The sequence below is a fragment of the Hylobates moloch genome, unplaced genomic scaffold (assembly GCF_009828535.3).
Source record: "Hylobates moloch isolate HMO894 unplaced genomic scaffold, HMol_V3 SCAFFOLD_6, whole genome shotgun sequence".
Classification (NCBI taxonomy): domain Eukaryota; kingdom Metazoa; phylum Chordata; class Mammalia; order Primates; family Hylobatidae; genus Hylobates; species Hylobates moloch.
Window position 1 is genome coordinate 48,425,043 of NW_026652281.1, and position 22,939 is coordinate 48,447,981.

Sequence of the window (22,939 nt, forward strand, 5' to 3'; positions counted from 1 at the left end):
AGAAAGCACTGTTTTGTTTTTTGTTTGTTTGTCTTTCTTTTTACCAATTTGCTGCCTGTTGGAGAAACAGTTGTCTGAACCCATAGGTTGAGACAAAGAGAAAACAACAGCATCTTCTAATTGTGCAAATTATAGGTAAATGATCCCACTGAACTACACTGACCAACCTGAGAATCTAGCATAGAGAGGCTATTAAAGGAAGTGGCATGGAACTCAGACCACATTTTATGAATTTAGTCCTTGAAAGAGTCTCTGTGCTGCAATATCTTCAGGACAGAAGAAAACACACGTGTATTTGCGTGTGTGTGTATGCCTGTGTGTATGCGTGTGTGTGAGAGAGAAAAAGGTAGCGGCATGGAAATCAGGCAACATTTTATGAATTTAGTCCTGAAAGAGTCTCTGAGCTGCAATGTCTTCAGATAGAAGAAAACGTGTGTGTGTGTATAAATATGTCCATGTGTGCATGTGTGTGTGTGTGAGAGAGAGAGAGAAAGAAAATATATATTATTTATACAGTGTGTGTGAGAGAAAGAGGACTTAGCTAAATATTCAAAAATTGGCAACCTTCTCTTCTTCTAGCTAGAGTCACTTCACTATTCATTGTTTGTGAAGAATAAACTTTCTTCATTAGGAATGCCAGTTTGACAAACACTGTAATAGTGAGAAAACACCTGAGACTAAAGAATGAAACTAGGGTAGGTTGGCCATTAAGCATACCTCAAAACACTACCCTTTTATTTATAGTAAGCATTTTTAGTGTACATTATTGTTAAAAATTATTTTACTTAAGGGGGTTCAGTTGATTTTAATTTTATTTGTACGCATGTGTTTCACTACCATAGCATAATGTATTTATCCTATTATTGGGTGAAAAAATGCACTGAAGTTTGAGAGTATCTAAAGTGGCAAATAGAAATTAACTAAGCATCCAGGGTATGAGATTCCTTATAAAACAAGTGGACTCACTGTAAATTGTTCATACAGTCTTTAAAACCACCTGAAAATTCCTTTATCATTTTCTATCAAAATAAAATAAAAATATTCATCTTAGAGAAAAAATCAGAAAGCTATGTCTGATTTTTTTTTTTTTTTTTTTTTTTGAGACGGAGTCTCGCTCTGTCACCCAGGCTGTAGTGCAGTGGCGCGATCTCGGCTCACTGCAAGCTCCGCCTCCCGGGTTCACGCCATTCTCCTGCCTCAGCCTCTCTGAGTAGCTGGGACTACAGGCGCCCGCCACCACACCCGGCTAATTTTTTTTATATTTTTAGTAGAGACGGGGTTTCACCATGGTCTCGATCTCCTGACCTCGTGATCCGCCCGCCTCGGCCTCCCAAAGTGCTGGGATTACAAGCATGAGCCACCACGCCCGGCGCTATGTCTGATTTCTTAAAATTATATCAGTAATTCTAAATATCTCTAAGCTTTCTAAAATTCATTACAGTGTCAAATATGATAAAAACCCTTCTTGATGCCAGTGAGAGATGACATAACGAAAATATTTTAATTTACATTAGAGAGCTTGTTAAATCAACATTAACAAAACTAATATTCCTAAATAAAGACCTAATGACGTATAGTAAGCACAGTAATAATAATAGAAAGATTTTAATTTCTTTATAAAATTTGTAGAATAAAATTCCATCTGTAATTAATAATATCATTTTATTCAATTGCACAGTTTAATATGGAACAAATTTAATTATGCCACAAGAACCCCCTAAAGCTTTAGCAGATTGCCTAGGAATGTAAAATAGTGCAATGAAAATTCTTTTTAAAAATATTTCAATTATATTTCAATGAGAAAAGATTGCTTTTTACTAATGACATTATAATATATACATATACCCTTTTCCATAGCTTTCTGGGATTCTTTAAACATCTGTTACAGGATTTATCACTGGACATATCTCCAAAATCAAAGATATTCTGAAATTATGAAAATGCATTATACTGATAGCATTCACGTTTGAAGAAAAACTTACTTCATAATTAAACCTAATCTGTCAGCCATTCCGATCAAATTAGTCCTAATCATTTAAAAATTCAGCATTTCACAACTAAATGAATATCACAAATCTGCAGGAATATTTATGCCATGGTATTTTTATCATCTTATGTTGATGACCCAGGTTTTCATATTTAGAAAGCATCAGCATGTAGATGACATTTAAACAATGAAAGGGATAAGATTGCTTCAGAGACATAGTAAATACAACAGAGAATATGGCCCAGGAAAGATTCTGGACACATTCCACAATGTAAAGCATCTTAAACATGCTTTAGCTGCAGGTGAATGGCTCTGAAATAACAATAGCAATAACAAAAACTGTTTTTTTGTGCCTTTTCTTTACTCTTCTCATTTTTCCCTCCTAGTTCCTTCTCTAAATCTATAAAAAAACCTTCTACTTACGACCATATTAGGATACATATATAGTCTAAATACGTGGAAAATAGGTCTGTTGAAACTTTCTCTGTATATAGAACTAGCCAGAGTGAATAGAAACAGCAAAACATTTGAAATGCTTGGGAAAATAGTCTTTGTATGTTGCATGAATCAGAACAATTCTCCTTTCTACTTGCTTCATTAACTTGAATTAACGAGGAAGATAAGTTAACTGCATATTTCATAGTTTTAACTCATTAGTTAGATAAGTGTGTCACTTTTTCTATCCCTGTTTACTAGAGTTACATGGCAACCCGGGAGTAGTATGAGAATGATTTTGGAACTGCAGGCACTGGTCTAGTCATAGGCGATAATGTTGCATATGCATATTGCAGCACATGTTCAATTAGTCAGTTTCACAGCCAAAAAGAAAGTATAGAATGGGAAAAGAGAAAGTTGTGCTCTCCTAGGACCCAGAGTGAAGTGGCCAAGAGTAAAAACAGTCTAGGGAGACTTGCAATTTCCCATAAGAAGGATCAAATACACACAGAGAAAAAAGCAGGAGAGAGAATTCTTACTAGAATTAAAGGAGAATGGCAAAACAATTCATAATAATTATGTTAATATAATAACTGGAAAGAAAAGTCTTCCAGAAGACTTGAGAGAGAAGACTTGAGAGGAGACAATAAGAAAACCTGTCCTTATCAATATTTATACAATATATAAATTAAAAGATAGGAAATTTTTTCACTCTAGGCCATTAGCATAATGCCAAAGTAAAAAAGCAAAACATGTTTTTTAGGATGGAATATGATGAATTTCAAATATTCAAATGTCTGATAGTACAATTTAAAACATTAGAATAAATAGATACACAAAAATTAGTAATACTTTATCTAAATTATGGATTTTCTTTTTACCATTTCCATTGTTGTATCATCTTAATTTATTTTCTGTTGCAATCATTTATCACTTTTTATTATAAATGAATAATCAGAACTTCTCTTACGTTTTGAAAACAAAAGACAAATTATACAAAAACTCTTATGATATTCTGGCAGCTTTTGTGACAGATTAATCTTTTTACACTTTATCTGCCCAGTTATGTGTACAGTCACGTGCAAAGCTGTAACAATGAGGGACTGAATAAATTTAATTATTTTCTAAGACTCATAGACTCAAACAAGAAAAACATTATTAAGTAGCAAATAATATTGGTACCATGATTATCTGTATTCTAGACATATCTCAAATGTATAATGTAATATTTTGAAAAATGCATTTGACAAAATATTTTCCTCTTCAACTGAATTGGCTGTTTTAACAGGCACTGTTCATCAGTTGGAATGGACTGTTCTGGCACATGCCTCCATGTTGGCCATTTCCACTGTGATTCCACACACAATTGGTCAGTTGTAATCGAAGGCATTGGGAGCTGTCCTTTATGATAGTAATATGAGTGTTAAGAAATTCAAACTTGACTACCCGTAACTTTCTCCCATTTTTTTCCGCTCTCCTTTTTTCAACAATAATATGTAAACCCTGTAAACGTTGTTAGAAATCACCTAACTTCTCAACCTGTGCATGTTGACCTAGGCATATCATGTATATGCCTAAACAAGTTATATAGAGATGAGATCAGAAAAGTTCAGTTACTTTTTTGATCTCAAGAAAAGATCAAAGACCTTATAGAATTATCCGAGATCCTATAGAATGTTGTATTCCATAAACGTTGTAGTCCGTAGAAGGATTTAAATATTATTATATTAATATTTGAAGCAGGACAATACTACAGGAGTGCCTGGAAAAAGAAATTACATAATCTATCCTATATTTTAAAAGGTCACTCTGGCTGCTCTCTGAGGGAAAGAATACAGAGAGACAACAGTGGAAAACAATTTTGTAAGCAATTGAAGTAGTACAGATTCGAAGGGATGATACCTTAGAATAGGGTGATATTAGTATAAACGGTAAAAAGTAATGAGATGTTGGATGTTTCCAAAGTAGAGATGACAAGACTTAATGATGAATTTTATCTGGAATATGAGAAAATAAAGAAATCTAAAGAAACTCCTTGATGTAAGAGAAAATTGAGATAACATTTCCTGCAGTGAAGAATATTACAAAAAAGGCTGATTAATGGGAACCAATTAATAATTCATTTTTCACACATTAAGTTTTGAGATACCTTTTAGATACCCAAGAGGTGATAAGGAGTGGACAGATGAATATGGTTCTAAACACTGAGGACACTTTGGGGTTGGATATAGATTTATGAGCCCTGACAGTATATATGTTATTTATAGTCTAAGGACTGAAATAAGTTGCCTAGGGAATGTAACTGGGAGAAAACTTTGATAAAAACAGAATCTTAAGCACTCAAAACATAGAGGAAGAGAACCCAGCAAAAGCGACCAAGAATCATCAAATAGAAATATGTAAAGACCTTGAAGAAATATTTCTTTGAACAAGACATACAAATGGCCAGCAGATATGTATAAACACATTGAATATTTTTAATGATCGGGGAACTTGCAAATCAAAACTATAAGAAGATATCACCTTAAACCTATTAGTACAGTCATTGTAATATCAAAAAAGTTAAATGTTTGCAAAAATGTGGAGAAATTGGGACACATACACTGTTAGTGGAAAAGTACGTTAGAAGATGGTACAGCAGCTATGGAAAGGAATATAGCTGTTTATCAGAAAAATAAAAATAAAACAACCATGATACAACAATCTCACTGTTGGGTATATATCTAAAAACACTGAACTCAGGATCTTGAAGAGTTATCTGCACTCTCATGTTCATTGCAACATTACTCGCAGTTGCCAAGATATAATATGGAAACAAGCCAAATGCCATCAGTAGATGAATGAAGATAATGTGTCATATGCATACAATGGAATATTAATCACTCCTTAAAAAGAAGGAATCCTAAAATTTGTGACAATGTGGAAGAATATGGACGACACTATGCTAAGTAAAATAAGGCAATTACAGAAGGGCAAACTGCATGATCTCATTTATATAAGGTATTTAAAACAGTCAAACTTATAACAGCAGAAAATATAATACTGGTTGTCAAAGGCTGGGGATTGGGGGAAATGCAGAGTTGTTCTTGGAAGTTGTGATCTATGGGTATAAAGTTTTAGTTATGTTAGATGAATATGTTCTAGAGATCTGCAGTACAACGTAGTACCTATAGTTAATAAGATGATTTGTGCACTTCAAAATTGTTGAGTAGATCTCGTTAAGTTTTCTTAACAAACATAAAACCTCAAACAAAACACCCACAAACCCAATAATAATAAATAAAAAGAAGCACAAGTAAACTTTAGGAGTTGTTGAATGTGTCTGTTTATTACTTTGATTGTGGTGATGCTATCATGGCATTTGCATATATCTAAACTCAACAAACTGAGCATATTAAATATGTGAAATTTTTAAATATCTATTACACCTCAATAAAGCTGTTTAAGGATAAGATTCTGTCACAATAAAAATAGTGAAATGAGCTGTGTCCAAAAATTTCCCCAAAAGCCAGAGCAAAGAGCAAAAAAAAATGACTAGAAGCATTATGCATTAATGATTAAGAACATAACCTCTACCGTTTACTAACTCAGTGATCTTGGATTAGTTACTTAACCTTTTTGTGTCTCTGCATTCTCATCTCTAAGAGAGAGATAATTATTCTACTACTTTATCAGGTTTTTTAGTGTATAAGGTTTTTTACTAAAAATAAATAGAAAACATCTTAGTAGTCACAAAAATCCAGAAACTATTATCAATTAATTATAAAATAAAGCATAAAAATCTGGACTTTAGAATAAAATAAATGGAATTTAAAATCAGGTAAATTACATTTTAATAATTAATATATCAAATAGAGGAATTAGATCACTTATCAAACGAAAAATAAAAATTCTCCAAAGACCATTTTTCCTGGATCAAGAAAAATCAACTACAATTATAATAATAAACCCCCAAAACATCAAAACTTTAAACCTTCAGTTTGGAAAGGTTTATTGACTGCCAAATCATAATATTGTTTTAAAAATCTATATATTCCTTAGGAAAGTAAGTCATGACGCATACATACAACGGAATAATGAACAGCATGACACAAGTCTGAGTGATTTGAGGGAAGAAATATTCATAATTTGCTTTTCAGAGAGGAAAAGTAAAACAATGTTAACTTTGGTATAAATATACTCACATAGAAATAAATGTGTGTGATATTTGAATAAGCAGACTAAAAGAAAAAAATTGAAAACATTTCTTTTAAAAGCAAGTCTTCTTGCATACTACATTAGGTAGAAAAGAGATATGAGAAATGTTATCAATCTGTTACACTAAGGAAAACATCTTTAGTTTAGATTATTATCTTTAATCATAAGAATGACTTTCTCACGCTAAACAAATAATTTTGAAGCTGCATTTAAAACTTTATCTCCTTGACAGTTATGTTTACAGTAAGCAATTATATTTAAAGGAAGGCATTTAAAGGAATGTTCTCTAAGAAATTATCTGTGTTGGAAGATAAACAGATTGCATCCTGTAACTTGTTTGTTTATTTCCAGATATGAGTCCTTGAAGCAAAGGCAAAGGAATACACCAGGAGAGCAAATACTGCTAGGAGGGAATTGAAAATAAAGGAAGTCACATACCCGATATCGGAGAGATATTTGGGAGGCTCTGCTGGTTGGATAAGGAGATAGTCACAGAAACCAGAAGGTCTGTGCAATGGAGGTGTACTTATCTCAGTGTTTCAATAAAAAGGATTTAAGCATGCGAACATATACACACAAGTCAATAAGTTGTGTTTCAATGTACAAAACATATATCTTCAGAGGTAAAATGCAGTGGTTTAAACAAATGGCACACATACACAATAGCTCTGCCTAAGGCCTCTGCATTTCCAACTCAGTGAGGGTTGCCAGAGGCAACTTCATGCGTGATGAACTCATTTAGCTTTAAAAATGAGAATTCAGGTTAAAGACTTTTATTTTATTACCATGACAGAGTACCATGAGGTAAATGCAAAGGTTCTGGCACAAGAAAAAGTGTGCCTGTAGTTAAGTCTAAAAGGTCCACTCTTTTCATGCTAACATTGTTAAAGATGTTAAATAAGATTTCATATCTTCTAATATTTTCAAATAGTAAAATTTCATTTATATATATTGTTTTTTCTTTTTCTCCAATTTTGGCATTTCTATAATCTCTCTTTCAAAAAATATTAAATCTCATAGTCATTATTTCCTGCATTACAGGCTTGAGCTATAAACTTTAAAATCTGATGAAAATGATGAATCATTTCTCCATAAAAAACGTGCATTCATGCATGGAAAAATATGCAAACAATTTCAGGCCATTTGTGGACTCCTCGAGGGCAAAGTTTAAAATCTAGGCTCCAGAGAAGATATATGTAAGCAGGACTTTGCTATTTCCAAAATCAAAATCATCTCCACTACAGCAGAGGAGACTGGCTTAGGGTTAATGATTGAGTGAACAGTGAATAGTGCATGAACAGCTTCTTGAGTGCAAGAAGATCATCAAACAGGAGTGACTTTACATGAATAATGGATGGATATATTTTTTCTCTTTGGTTTATGTTAGCTGAAAAGGTAAAAAAAAAAAAAAAAAAGAAAAAAGAAAAGAAAAAGTTAAGGTCTCAGATAATAGAAAAACCAAATAAAGCAAATCCCAGGACTTCATGCTCTGACCTAGAACACTACAGACGCAACAGATAAGAGGCCAAAAATGCCATTTGAGCAAGGGTCCACAAACTAAATCCCATCACCTGTTTTTGCATCTCTTACAAACTAAACATGTTATGTACATGTGTAAATGGTTTTTAAAATTTAAAAATAACATTTCATGAGATTTCAATTCAGTGTCCCTAAAACGCTGTTGGAACACAGCTAAGCTCACCCATTTACAACTTGTTTCTGCTTTCTATTGTTCTGTAAGAGCAGAGCTGAGTAGTTTTAATAGAGACCATATATCCTGGTGTATTATTCCATTTTCATACTGCTATGAAGAAATACCTGAGACTGGGCAATTTATAAAGAAAAAGAGGTTTAACATACTCAGAGTTCTACATGACTGGGGAGGTATCACAATCATGGGGAAGGTGAAAGAAGAGCAAAGGCACATCTTACATGGCAGCAGGCAGGAGAGCTGGCAGGGGAACTGCCCTTTTTAAAACCATCATATCTCATGAGACTTATTTACTATCAGAAGAACAGCAAGGGAAAAATCTATCCCCATGATTCAATTACCTTGCACCGGGTCCCTCCCATGACACATAGGGATTATGGGAGCTACAATTCAAGATGAGATTTGGGTGGGGACACAGCCAAACTATATCACCTGGAAAGCCTAACATATTTATTATCTAGTCCTTTACTTAGAAAATTTGCTGAACTCTGATTTAGAGAATGTGGGTAATTAAATACAGTACTGTGGTAAATGAATCAGGAGAGTAGGTTTGCCAAGAAAGCATGATACAAAGGGTTATACTTATTTACTTTTTTTTTTTTTTTTTTGAGACCGAGTCTTGCTCTGTCGCCAGGCTGGAGTACAGTGGCGCGATCTTGGCTCACTGCAACCTCCACCTCATGGGTTCAAGCGATTTTCCTGCCTCAGCCTCCAGAGTAGCTGGGACTACAGGTGTGTGCCACCACGCCCAGCTAATTTTTGTATTTTTAGTAGAGACGGGGTTTCACCTTGTTGGCCAGGATGGTCTCAATTTCTTGACCTCATGATTTGCCCACCTCAGCCCCCCAAAGTGCTGGAATTACACGTGTGAGCCACCACACCCAGCTTATATGCTTCTGTATGAAATGGAGTTTCCAAAGAATTTATTTTGTGCCACCCTATGGATAGAAGCAAGTCAATCAGTCCACACGCTTTAAAGGAAATGTATATTTCCTTACTGTGTTTTTGGAATGCAAAAGGGAACTATCTTAGAGTTATGCTCCTTATGTTCTTTAATGCATACATTATGAATATATTGCTGTCTTCCATTACTTAAGGCATAAAATATTTTATATAATAATTGTTAAGTGATACATATTCAGAAAAGTACAGGAATCATAAGTATATTATGCAATGAATATCTAAAATGTGAATACACTCACATAACTACCATTCAAACCTAAAAATAAAAGACTAACTCAGAAATACTTTACCACCTTTCGTGGTCATTCTTTCTACCTCTTATTCAAGTAGGTACTAACCTGACCTCTAAAATAATAGACACGTTTTTGTTCTTTATATAATTTTCATTTGAATCTTGCTTCTTGCACTCAACATTATATTTGTAAGTAATTCATTCAAGTTATCTAACATGAGCTCATTTATTTATATTGATCTATACTGTTCCATTATAAGTATATATGTAAAAATGTGTATCATCATGTATGACCTGCTCTTCAAAAAACTGTGTTTTATATCAAGTTTAGGGCTATTTCTATTATACAGAAGTGGAATTGCTAGGCCATGGGACATATATATGTTTATCCTTGGGAGTTACATCAGTAGACTTCCCAAACTGTGGAACAAACCCGCAATGCTACCAAAAAGTTATAAGAAATCCAGTTACTCCAGATTTTCACCAATGTTATAAATTGATAATTTAACAAAAATAGATATTTCAGTAGGTGTATAGAAGAATTAAATTCTGGTTTTAATAGTAATCCTCTAATAAAGACCATGTGGTAGGACGCAACTACCTAATTTTTAACTTTAGCATAAAACTACAGTAATAATAATAAAGCAGTATTGTACAGTTAGATAAACATCAATAGATTAGAACAGAGAGTCTAAAATTAAACTCTGACATATATAGACAGTTTCCTTTTTTTTTGAAGAAGACAGATTTGTTATTTATTTATTTATTTATATATTTTTTTTAATTATACTTTAAGTTCTAGGGTACATGTGCACAACATGCAGGTTTCTTACATATGTATACATGTGCCACGCTGGTTTGCTGCATCCCTTAACTTGTCATTTACATTAGGTATTTCTCCTAATGCCATCCCTCCGTCATCCCCCCACCCCATGACAGGCCCCGGTGTGTGATGTTCCCTGCCCTGTGTACAAGTGTTCTCATTGTTCAATTCCCACCTATTAGTGAGAACATGCGGTGTTTGGTTTTTTGTCCTTGCAATAGTTTGCTCAGAATGATGGTTTCCACCTTCATCCATGTCCCTACAGAGGACATGAACTCATCCTTTTTTATGGTTGCATAGTATTCCATGGTGTATATGTACATTTTTTTTTTTTTTTTTTTGAGACGGGGTCTCACTCTTTTGCCCAGCCCAGAGTGCAGTGGCGCAATCTCGGCTCACTGCAAGCTCCGCCTCCTGGGTTCACTCCATTCTCCTGCCTCAGCCCCCCGAGTAGCTGGGACTACAGGCGCCCACCATTGCGCCCAGCTAATTTTTTGTATTTTTTGTTAGTAGAGACGGGGTTTCACTGTGTTAACCAGGATGGTCTCGATCTCCTGACCTCGTGATCCGCCTGCCTCGGCCTCCCAAAGTGCTGGGATTACAGGCGTGAGCCACCGCGCCCAACCGTGCCACATTTTCTTAATCCATTCTATCACTGATAGACATTTGGGTTGGTTCCAAGTCTTTGCTATTGTGAATAGTGCTGCAATAAACATACGTGTGCATGTGTCTTTATAGTAGCATGACTTATAATCCTATGGGTTTAATCCCAGTAATGAGATTGCCGGGTCAAATGGTATTTCTAGTTCTAGATCCTTGAGGAATAGCCACACTGTCTTCCACAATGGTTGAACTAGTTTATAGTCCCACTAACAGTGTAAAAGCTTTCCTATTTCTCCACATCCTCTTCAGCACCTGTTGCTTCCTGACTTTTTAATGATTGCCAATCTAACTGGTGTGAGACAGTGTCTCATTGTGGTTTTGATTTGCATTTCTCTGATGACCAGTGATGATAAGCATTTTTTCATGTGTCTGTTGGCTGCACAAATGTCTTATTTTGAAAAGTGTCTGTTCATATCCTTTGCCCACTTTTTGATGAGATTGCTTGATTTTTTCTTGTAAATTTGTTTAAGTTCATTGTAGATTCTGGATATTAGCGCTTTGTCAGATGGGTAGATTGCAAAAATTTTCTCCCATTCTGTAGGTTTTCTGTTCACTCTGATGATAGTTTCTTTTCCTGTGCAGAAGCTCTTTAGTTTAATTAGATCCCATTTGTTGCCATTGCTTTTGGTATTTCAGTCATGAAGTCCTTGTTCATGCCTATGTCCTGAATGGTATAATAGCCTAGGTTTTCTTCTAGGGTATTTATGGTTTTAGGTCTAACATTTAAGTCTGTAATCAATCTTGAATTATTTTTTGCATAAGGTATAAGGAAGGTATCCATTTTCAGCTTTCTACATATGGCTAGCCAGTTTTCCCAGCATCATTTATTAAATAGGGAATCCTTTCCCTATTTCTTGTTTTGTCAGATTTGTCAAAGATCAGATGGTTGCAGATGTGTGGTGTTATTTCTGAGGCCTCTGTTCTGTTCTATTGGTCTATATCTCCGTTTTGCAAACAGGAAAGGAACAACTGGTACCAGCCACTGCAAAAACATGCCAGATTGTAAAGACCATCGATGCTAGGAAGAAACTGCATCAACTAACGGGCAAAAAAAAAAAAAAAAAAACAGCTAACACCATAATGACAGGATCAAATTCACACATAACAATATTAACCTTAAATGTAAATGGGCTAAATGCCCCAGTTAAAAGACACAGACCAGCAAATGGGATAAAGAGTCAAGACCCATCAGTGTGCTGTATTCAGGAGACCCATCTCACGTGCAGAGACACACATAGGCTCAAAATAAAGGGATGGAGGAAGCTCTACCAAGCAACTGCAAAGCAAAAAAAAAAAAAAAAAAGCAGGGGTTGCAATCATAGGCACTAATAAAATAGACTTTAAACCAACAAAGATCAAAAGAGACAAAGAAAGCCATTACATAATGGTAAAGGGATCAGTTCAACAAGAAGAGCTAACTATCCTAAATATATATGCACCCAACACAGGAGCACCCAGATTCATAAAGCAAGTCCTGAGAGACTTAAAAAGAGACTTAGACTCCCACACAATAGTAATGGGAGACTTTAACACCCCACTGTCAATATTAGACAGATCAACGAGACAGAAAGTTAACAAGGATATCCAGGAATTGAACTCAGCTCTGCACCAAGCAGACCTAATAGACATCCACAGAACTCTCCACCCCAAATCAACAGGGTATACATTCTTCTCAGCACCACATCGCACTTATTCCAAAATTGACCACATAGTTGGAAGTAAAACACTCCTCAGCAAATGTAAAAGAACAGAAATCATAACAAACTGTCTCTCAGACCACAGTGCAATCCAATTAGAACCCAGGATTAAGAAACTCACTCAAAACCACACAACTACATGGAAACTGAACAACCTGCTCCTGAATGACTACTGGGTAAATAATGAAATGAAGGCAGAAATAAAGATGTTCTTTGAAACCAATGAGAACAAAGCCACAACGTACCAGAATCTCTGGGACACATTTAAAGCAGTGTGTACAGGGAAATTTATAGCACTAAATGCCCACAGGAGAAAGCAGAAAAGATCTAAAATCAACACTCTAACATCACAATTGGAAGAACTAGAGAAGCAAGAGCAAACAAATTCAAAAGCTAGCAGAAGGCAAGAAATAACTAAGATCAGAGCAGAACTGAAGGAGATAGAGACAGACACACAAAAAAACCCTTCAAAAAAATCAATGAATCCTGGAGCTGGTTTTTTGAAAAGATCAACAAAATTGATAGACTGCTAGCAAGACTAATAAAGCAGAAAAGAGAGAAGAATCAAATAGATGCAATAAAAATGATGAAGGGGATATCACCACTGATCCCACAGAACTAGAAACAACCATCAGAGAGTACTATAAATACCTCTACGCAAATAAACTAGAAAATCTAGAAGAAATGACTAAATTCCTGGACACATACACCCTCCCAAGACTAAACCAGGAAGAAGTGGAATCTCTAAATAAACCAATAACAGGCTCTGAAATTGAGGCAATAATTAATAGCCAACCAACTAAAAAAAGTCCAGGACCAGATGGATTCACAGCCAAATTCTACTAAAGGTGCAAAGAGGAGCTGGTATCATTCCTTCTGAAATTATTCCAATCAATAGAAAAAGAGGGAATCCTCCCTAACTCATTTTATGAGGCCAGCATCATCCTGATACCAAAGCCTGGCAGAGACACACACACAAAAAAGAGAATTTTAGACCAATATCCCTGATGAACATCGATGTGAAAATCCTCAATAAAATACTGGCAAACTGAATCCAGCAGCACATCAAAAAGCTTATCCACCAAGATCAAGTTGGCTTCATCCCTGGGATGCAAGTCTGGTTCAACATATGCAAATCAATAAATGTAATCCATCACATAAACAGAGCCAAAGACAAAACCACATGATTATCTCAACAGATGCAGAAAAGGCCTTTGACAAAATTCAACAGCTCTTCATGCTAAAAACTCTCAATAAACTAAGTATTTATGGAATATATCTCAAAACAATAAGAGCTATTTATGACAGACACACAGCCAGTATCATACTGAATGGGCAAAAACTGGAAGCATTCCCTTTGAAAACTGGCACAAGACAGGGATGCCCTCTCTCACCACTCCTATTCAACATAGTGTTGGACGTTCTGGCCAGGGCAATCAGGCAGGGGAAAGAAATGAAGGGTATTCAATTAGGAAAAGGGGAAGTCAAATTGTCCCTGTCTGCAGATGACATGACTGTATATTTAGAAAATCTCACTGTCTCAGCCCCAAATTTCCTTAAGCTGATAAGCAACTTCAGCAAAGGCTCAGGATATAAAATCAATGTGCAAAAATCGCAAGCATTCCTATACACCAATAACAGACAAACAGAGAGCCAAATCATGAGTGAACTCCCATTCACAATTGCTTCAAAGAGAATAAAATACCTAGGAATCCAACTTACAAGGGATGTGAAGGACCTCTTCAAGGAGAACTACAAACCACTGCTCAATGAAATAAAAGAGGACACAAACAAATGGAAGAACATTCCATGCTCATGGATAGGAATAATCAATATCGTGAAAATGGCCATACTGCCCAAGGGAATTTATAGATTCAATGCCATTCCCATCAAGGTACCAATGACTTTCTTCACAAAATTGGAAAAAACTACTTTAAAGTTCATATGGAACCAAAAAAGAGCCCGCATTGCCAAGACAATCCTAAGCAAAAAGAACAAAGCTGGAGGCATCACGCTACCTGACTTCAAACTATACCACAAGGCCACAGTAACCAAAAATATATAGACAACTTTCAAAGAATACGTAAATGAAACTCAATGCAGGAAACATCATCTGTTCAACACATAGTGCTGAAATATTTAAGCATGCATATGCAAACAAATGAACCTTCACTACTACATCAGTTTATATAAAACATTAACTCAAGATAGATCACAGACTACAATGTAAGAATTAAATCTAAAATATTTTAGAAGAAACATAGGAAAAAATATTTGTGACCTTGACTTAAGCAAAGCTTTCTAAGACACATTGCAGAACTTATAAATTTAAGTTGTATTTGAATGACACCGTTAAGAAAATTAAAATATAGGAGACACACTGAGAGAACATATTTGCAGAACACAATAGACAAAGAGCTTGACTTCAAAATACATAGAAGTTTCTTTCAATTCGAGAACAAAATGATAACCAAATATAAAAAATGGGAACATTTTTTGGTCTAAAAATGAACAAACACTTCAATAAGGTGTATATAGGCATGGTAAATAAGCCCATGATAAAATGCTCAACATTAAAGAGTTATAAGGGAAATAAAAACTTGACCATAATGGATACACAATATGCCTGCTAAATTGGCTAAAATTAGAAAGACTGACACTACCAAGTGCTTGAGAAGGGAAACTGGGACTTTCAAGTAACAGAGGGGGTAAGCAAATAGATGGTCAAATGCAAAATTGTTTAGGAATTCTGGAAAATAGTTTGATAGGTTTTTAATGAACTCAAACATACACTTACTGTAAGACTCAATAATCTGGGAGCTAGGAATTTACCCAAGAGAAATGAGAATAAATATCCATACAAAGACCTGTAGGCAAATGCATACAGGGGCTATAATAATAACACTCCCATCCAACAAAGAAACAAATTTCATCAACTACGATTAAATAAACAAATGTTGATATACTTACACAGCAATAAAAAGAAGCTGACTATACTACTGTTACTTTCATCTACAAATACTATGTGAAAGAAAAGTGACTAACACCCCTCATAATTCTGCTCATATTACCTTCTGGAAAAGAGCATTGTAATAAAGAAAACAGATCAATGCTTACCCAGGGATGAACAAGTAAGGTGTTGACTGAAATAGAACACGAGAGAACTGTTTGGAGTAAAGGAAACTTTCTATATGTTGATTGAAGTAGGGATTACATAGTTATATACATTTATTAAAATCCTGAAAGCATACACTTAAAATGATTAATTTTGTTATACATAAGTTAACTCCAATAAACCTAACTTTGAAAAAATCTGTCTTTCAATTTTTGTAATTTTTTTCTACTCTTGCTTCACTTTTTCACCTAGGGTGTAACCCTCCAGACTTCTCTACTGAATGCTTTAGGGTTTGCCAGGGCCTTTCTCTGTTGGCTAATTCCCCTCAGCAATGAAACTGATAAAGTTTTTCTATAAACTTAGGATGTCGCACTCAAATCAGTGTGTTCCCCTTATCTCTAGGACCAAGGTCCCTCTTCAGCTTGCCTCTACTTTCAAACAAATGATTTTATAAAATATTTTAGCTGTTATTGTTACTCTTGCATAAATGTTGATCTAATACAAGATAATTCAACGTGGCTGGAAGCAAAAAGCCTTTAGTCTGTCTAGAGGGCTATTTTGAAATTATAATATATACTGGGAAATTCTAGTGACATATTAAGTAACCTGTATATAAATCAGGACTTCACAATGCTTTGTACAGAATAACATATGTGAAGATATCCAAGAAAGTTAAAATTTTCTATGCTAAACTAACATGAGATGTATCATATTTTGAACTGATCTAAATAAGTCCAGGGAATTCTCTATGGTGGAACCGATCAGCTTGCCTAGTATCTCTCACATTTGTTCAAGGGTAGAAATTGATCATTATGAGATTACCCCATGTTGCTGACAAACAATCAGAGGATTATAAAATAAACAGTAGGATCATATCCAACTTATATCCTTTACAAAATACTTATGTTTGGGATTAATGGGGGTCTTACATTTAACATTCATTGTTGAAGATAACTTGATAATTTCACTGTTTTCTGTGTCAGAGATCTCAAGATTATAAAGGTTATTCTACTCCAACGAAGCAGTTGGAAAAAGGAAGACAAAGTACACCACGTTTTTTTTATTTTGTCGATGCTCCGTCTTTAAGTACTTTGATGGCAAGTAGCTTAATTTGCTTCTTATGACACAATAAGTTTTAGATTGTTTTGTTTGTTTTAATTAGTGTCAGTGGGGTATTAAGAGCATGATTTGGCTCATTTCATCTACTCCACTTTCTTTTTCATCTACTTCTGATTATGCATGTATGTTACATCTTTTGAAATCATCTCACAGTGTTTGAAGGTTATATTCTTTTTTTAGAGAAAATATTTTTTGTCTTTCTGCATTTCAGTTTGGGAATTTTTCAGTGACCTATCTTCAGGCTCACAGGTTCTTTCCTCAACCATGTTCAGTCTATTGCTAAGCCCATCACCAGAGTTCTTCATTTATGTTGCAGTGTTTAAAACATGGAACGTTTTTTTCAATCCTTTCTTACATTGGATTCTCTGGTTTTTTTACTCATCGGTTTTTGCATGTTGTCCACCTTTTCTTAGAGTCATAAACATATTAATCATGTATTTTTTAAAATTATTTGTCTAACAATTCCAAAATCTCTATTGCTTCAAAGTCTGGTTCTGATGTTAGCATTTTTGTTTGTTTGTTTGCTTGTTTGTTTTTGAGATGGAGTCTCGCTCTTGTCACCCAGGCTGGAGTGCAATGCCGCGATCTCGGCTCACTGCAAGCTCTGCCTCCCGGGTTCAAGCCATTCTCCTGCCTCAGCCTCCCGAGTAGCTGGGACTACAGGTGCCCACCACCATGCCTGGCTAATTTTTTTGTTTGTTTGTTTTTTGTATTTTTAGTAGAAACGGGGTTTCACTGTGTTAGCCAGGATGGTCTCAATCTGCTGACCTTGTGATCTGCCAGCCTTGGCCTCCCAAAGTGCTGGGATTACAGGGTTAGCATCATTTTCTTCACACTGCCTTTTCTCCATCTTTTAGCACAACTGGTAATTTTGTTGCTGTTGTTGAAAGCCAGACATGAAATATCAGGAGCTGAAGAAAATAGGTCTTCCTTGTGAAGCTTTACATTAAACTAGTTAGCAGTGAGTTGTGTTAATATTTGTTGTAAGTTCCAGTGGCTTCAAATCCCTCTTGTGTTCCTTTTTTCTCTCCCTTGTTGTGTTTGAGTTTTCCTAGGAACTCCTCCATAAACAGAGTCTTTGCCTTGCAGATCTTTCAGCTAGAATTTACTGCTATCATACTAGAGCCCTGTCAATGTGGTGGTAAAGGGAAGTATTGTACAATCTTATGATTAGATCTCTGTCTTTTATTGGGCCTATGGTTATGGGCTATGATCTCCAGGAGAATTTCTTAGCTTCCCCAACATTAATAGAGGTGGCTGGAGTTGGGTTAACGTCCTTCTGCCTAAGTGGGATAAGACTTACGTGATGGCTTTTCAGTAGGGGATAGGGCTTTGTTAGAGGGAATATTCTAGGAATATTTAAAAATTGTCACATTTCCTGTCCTTTACAGGAACAACAAGGGAATCTGTCTTAGCTCATCACCTTGAGAACCTGGTGAGGTTTCTAAAGGAAAAACTCACAAAAGGGTGGAGCCTCCCTAAGACTTCAGCCTCTTGGAGTTTCTCCTTCTCATGTTAGTCTCCACACAGCCTATAGCAAAGCAACAAACATGTCATTTTAGTGTTTATGTCTCCCTCAGTTGCTGCTCAATGTTAACAGGTCCCTTGGCTGTGAATCTCTGTATTCACCTGTGTCTCTAGACCTCAGAGTGGCTGTTTGCATTATGACCTCAATTATTCAATGGGTCCAAGAAAAGCTTTGATTTTCAGGTCCTTGAGCTTTCTTCTTGATATAAGGATACATGTGACAACTTCCAAGTACTTTATATGTCAAAGTTGAAACCTGAAGTCCTCTGTCTCCTCATTTGAATTTCCTGCTATTCCTGTCATTTGTTGTCTAAATATGCTCCTTCTTTTATCTATCAACTAGATATCTCTGCTGTGATTATGTAAGATTACATGATTACTTATTTCTAAACACCTTCCTGCATTTCATCTAATACTTTTTATTTCATAACTGACTCGGTATCTTCAAATTTCAGCTTTCTTGTTTCTATAATGCACAAACCACGGTGACAATGAACACTCCACTTTACAAAACACATTTGCAGCATTCGAGAAAAAGAAATACTGAGCTTGAGTTAGAAACAACTTCAAATTTTCAAATTTCAATTAAAAACAAAAACAAAAGTTGCAGCGCACTTTAAAATAAAACACATCTGAAGCACTTCAGTAGGAATATTTCAAGATTAATTTTACTTTTGAAATTGTATTGCCTTTTCATTAATGATGGATTTGTTTCAGAGATGGACTACATCGTGACTATCACAATAAATGATCTTTAAGGTCCCTAAACTTCTCAGAATAGGAACTCTAAAGTTAGTCAAAAAAAAGTGTTTACACTCTGTGGTATTGTAGTTTTACATATCATCTCCATATTTCAGAATGACATATTTGAAAAAAAAAAGAAAAATAAAATAGTAATAAAAATGTGAAAAAATTATGCTTAGTTATAATGAAAAGTGTACACTAATTGTAAAATTAGACTGATTGCTGCTTCTCTTAATTAAGCTATGGATATAAGAAATACCTATTCAGTAATCCCTTTGTAACTTGGACTGTAGGCATCATTCAAAGAGGAAATAACAAAAGCATCACTAAAGTACACAATGTACTAATTACACAGCTACAATAAACTTTTCTTAAAAATGATGTATGGGTTAATATATTTAAATATATTAATGCTTAAATAATTAATGAATTATACTGTGACAACTGTTTAGAAAATTAATAATGAGACATGCATATTTTATCAATGTTTAACTTTTCCTGAAGTTATTATCTACTTAATTAATTATCCTACTCGTCATCAGTGATTTATTACATTCTAAGGAATAATTTCATAGTGGATATATAATTTGGTAAAATGAATCATTTTTGTATGTCTCCAAAATTCTGGCAGTACCTGACACTAATAAATTCCTACATTTAAAATAATTTTAAATAACAAAAAAAAGTTGTCTTAAAAACAAAGAATTAAAAAAATACTTGTAGGTGTTATGTAACTGCTATTTGTACAACAGCAAGATATATAACTTCGTGTTTGACTTTCCCAGGCTGTCAGAAATAAAATTTATTTGCAAATACATTTAGAGGCTCCCTGAATGTTCTCAATATGTCTTAATAATTTGTGGGATACTATAAAAAGTCACATTTGCTTTCTCTGCCTATTTCCATGTCCTTGGAATATGGCATTGTAGCATCTCCAATCAAAAGTCTGTCGTTTCCCAAATCATGAATCTGGGTTGGTTTTATAATGTTTTTAAACTAAGTTTTAGTGATAAGGTACAAGTTTCCAGACTAGGCCTCACAAAGCCTACTAGCTCACTCGTGAGCAACCTTAACCCTCAAATGATCACGTGAAGATGTCAAGGGTGTCCTGATTAAGAAGAGTCATCTTTCGGTATGAGTCCCATCTTTCAGTATGAGAGCTTGCCAACTACCATATATAAAAATGAGGTCATCTAAAATCATCCAGCCTTAAGCTGTCCCACAAGTAGACAATAAGTACATATGAGAGACTCAAGCAGAGATTAGCTGAGTGGACCCAAAGAAGATGAATGTTCCTGCAAACTCACAAAATTGAAGTTAAATAAAAGATTGTTGTTTTAAGTCACTAAGTGTAAAGGAAATTTGCTATGTAGTAAAAACTACTTGATACATACTTTTATTTTTAAGTCATAATTTTTATAAAAGCTTTAGTGAGATATAACTCAAATATAATAAAATTCATACTTTTAAAGTTTATAATTAAATGGTTTTAGTATATCCACACAGTATTGCAACCATCCTTCACTATCACATTTTAGAACGCTCTTATTACTCTAGAAAGAAACCATGTGCCCAATAGCGATCTTTCCCTATAACCCCTACACCCCAGCTCTTGACAACCACTAATCTACCTTCTGTCTCTATAGATTGGTTTGTTATGGACTTTTCATATAAATTAAATCATAAAATATGAGGTAATTTGTGACTGGCTTATTTTATCTGGCCTAATCTTTTCAAGGTCCTTCCATGTTTTATCGTATATTAGTACTTAATGCCTTTTAATTGCATCAATTTGTCACTTGATAAATATTTGCAAAACCAATTCTACCTACTTTTAGCTATTATGTATAAACCTGCTATTAACATTTTATTACAACCTTTTGTGTGAAAATATGTTTTCAAGTTTCCTGCATGTATACCTTGAGATGAAATACATAGGTTATAAGTTAACTACATAATTACCATTTTGAGGAACTGCTAAATTGTTTTGGAAAGTGGCTACACAATTTTACTATCCCCAAAACCTTGTATGAGGGATCCAATTTCTACACATTCTCATCAACATTTGAGATTGTCTGTCATTGTGATTACAGAAATCCTAGTGAGCATGAAGTGTGATCTCAATGTGACGTTGATTTGCACTCTCCTCATGATTAATGATGTTAACTATTTTTTCATATGCCTATTGGTCATTTGTAAAGCTTATTGGAAGAAATGTGTATTCAAAAAATTTGCTCATTTTCAATATATTTGTATTTTTATAGTTGAGGTGTAAGAGTTTCTCATAAATTCTGGTTTACAGGTCTCTAATCAGAAACGTAATTTGCAATCATTCTCATTATGTGGGTTGCATATTTACTTTCTCAGTAGTGTCCTTTGGGAAAAAATAAGAGGTTTTAGTTGCAATGATGTTCAATTTATCTATTTATTTTTCTTTTCATACTTAAGAGTTCTGTCTCATATACAAGAAACTAGTGCTTAAAAGTCAGTAAAATTTACTATGTCTTCTTTTATAAATTTTATAGCTTTAAATTTTGTATTCAAATCTATGAAACATTTTGTTGATTTTGTTTATGGTGTGAGGTAGCAGTCTAACTTTCTTGCTTTGCATGTGGATATTCACTTGTTTCAGCACACATTTGTTTAAAAGATAATCCTTTCCCCATTGAATGGCCCTGAACTCTTGTCAAAATTAATTGACCATGAATATATATTATGTTAGACTCTTGATTTTGCCTTATGTTAGACTCTTGATTTTCTTCCCTTGATACAATTTATATTCTTATGCTGGTACCACAGTATTTTGGTTACTGTAACTCTGTAGTAAGTTTAAAAATTGGGAAGCCCTCCAATATCATTCTTCTTTTCAAGGTTACTTGAATATTCTGAATCACTTCCATCTTTATATAAACGTTATGAGGAACTTGCCAATCTTTCCTCCCTGAAAAAGAACTCTGGAATTTTGTTTAAGTTCCTTGTAGATTCTGGATATTAGATCTTTGTCAGACATGTAGTTTGCAAATATTTTCTCCCATTCCGTACGCTGTCTGCTTATTCTGTTGATAGTTTATTTTGCTGCACGGAAGCTCTTTAATCAAGTCCCATTTGTCAATTTGTGTTTTTGTTGCAATAGATTTTGGTGTCTTCATCATTAAATATTTGCCAGATCCTACGTACAGAATGGTATTTCCTAGATTATCTTACAGTGTTTTTATGGTTTTGCCTTTTACATTTAAATGTTTAATCCACTTTTAGTTGATTTTTGTCTATGATGTAAGGAAGGGGTCCAGTTTCAATCTTCTGCATATGGTTCGCCTGTTATCCCAGCACCATTTATTGAATAGGGAGTCTTTTCCCCATTATTTGTTTGTTTTTTGTCCACTGTGTTAAAGATCAGATAGTTGTAGGTTCGACTGTTTTAAACTTTAGATCTCACAAATAAGTGAGAACATGCAATCTTTGTCTTTCTGTGCCGGGCTTATTTCACTTAACACAATGATCTCCAGTTCCACCTACGTTGTTGCAAATGACCGAATCTCATTTGTTATGGCTGAATAATACTCCATTATGCATAAGTACCACATTTTCTTTATCTGTTTATGTTCTGATGGACACTGAATTTGCTTTCAAATATTAGCTATTGTAAAGAGTGCTGCCACAAACATGGAAGTGCACATATCTCTTTGATATACCAATTTCCTTTCTTTAGGGCACAGACCTGGCAGT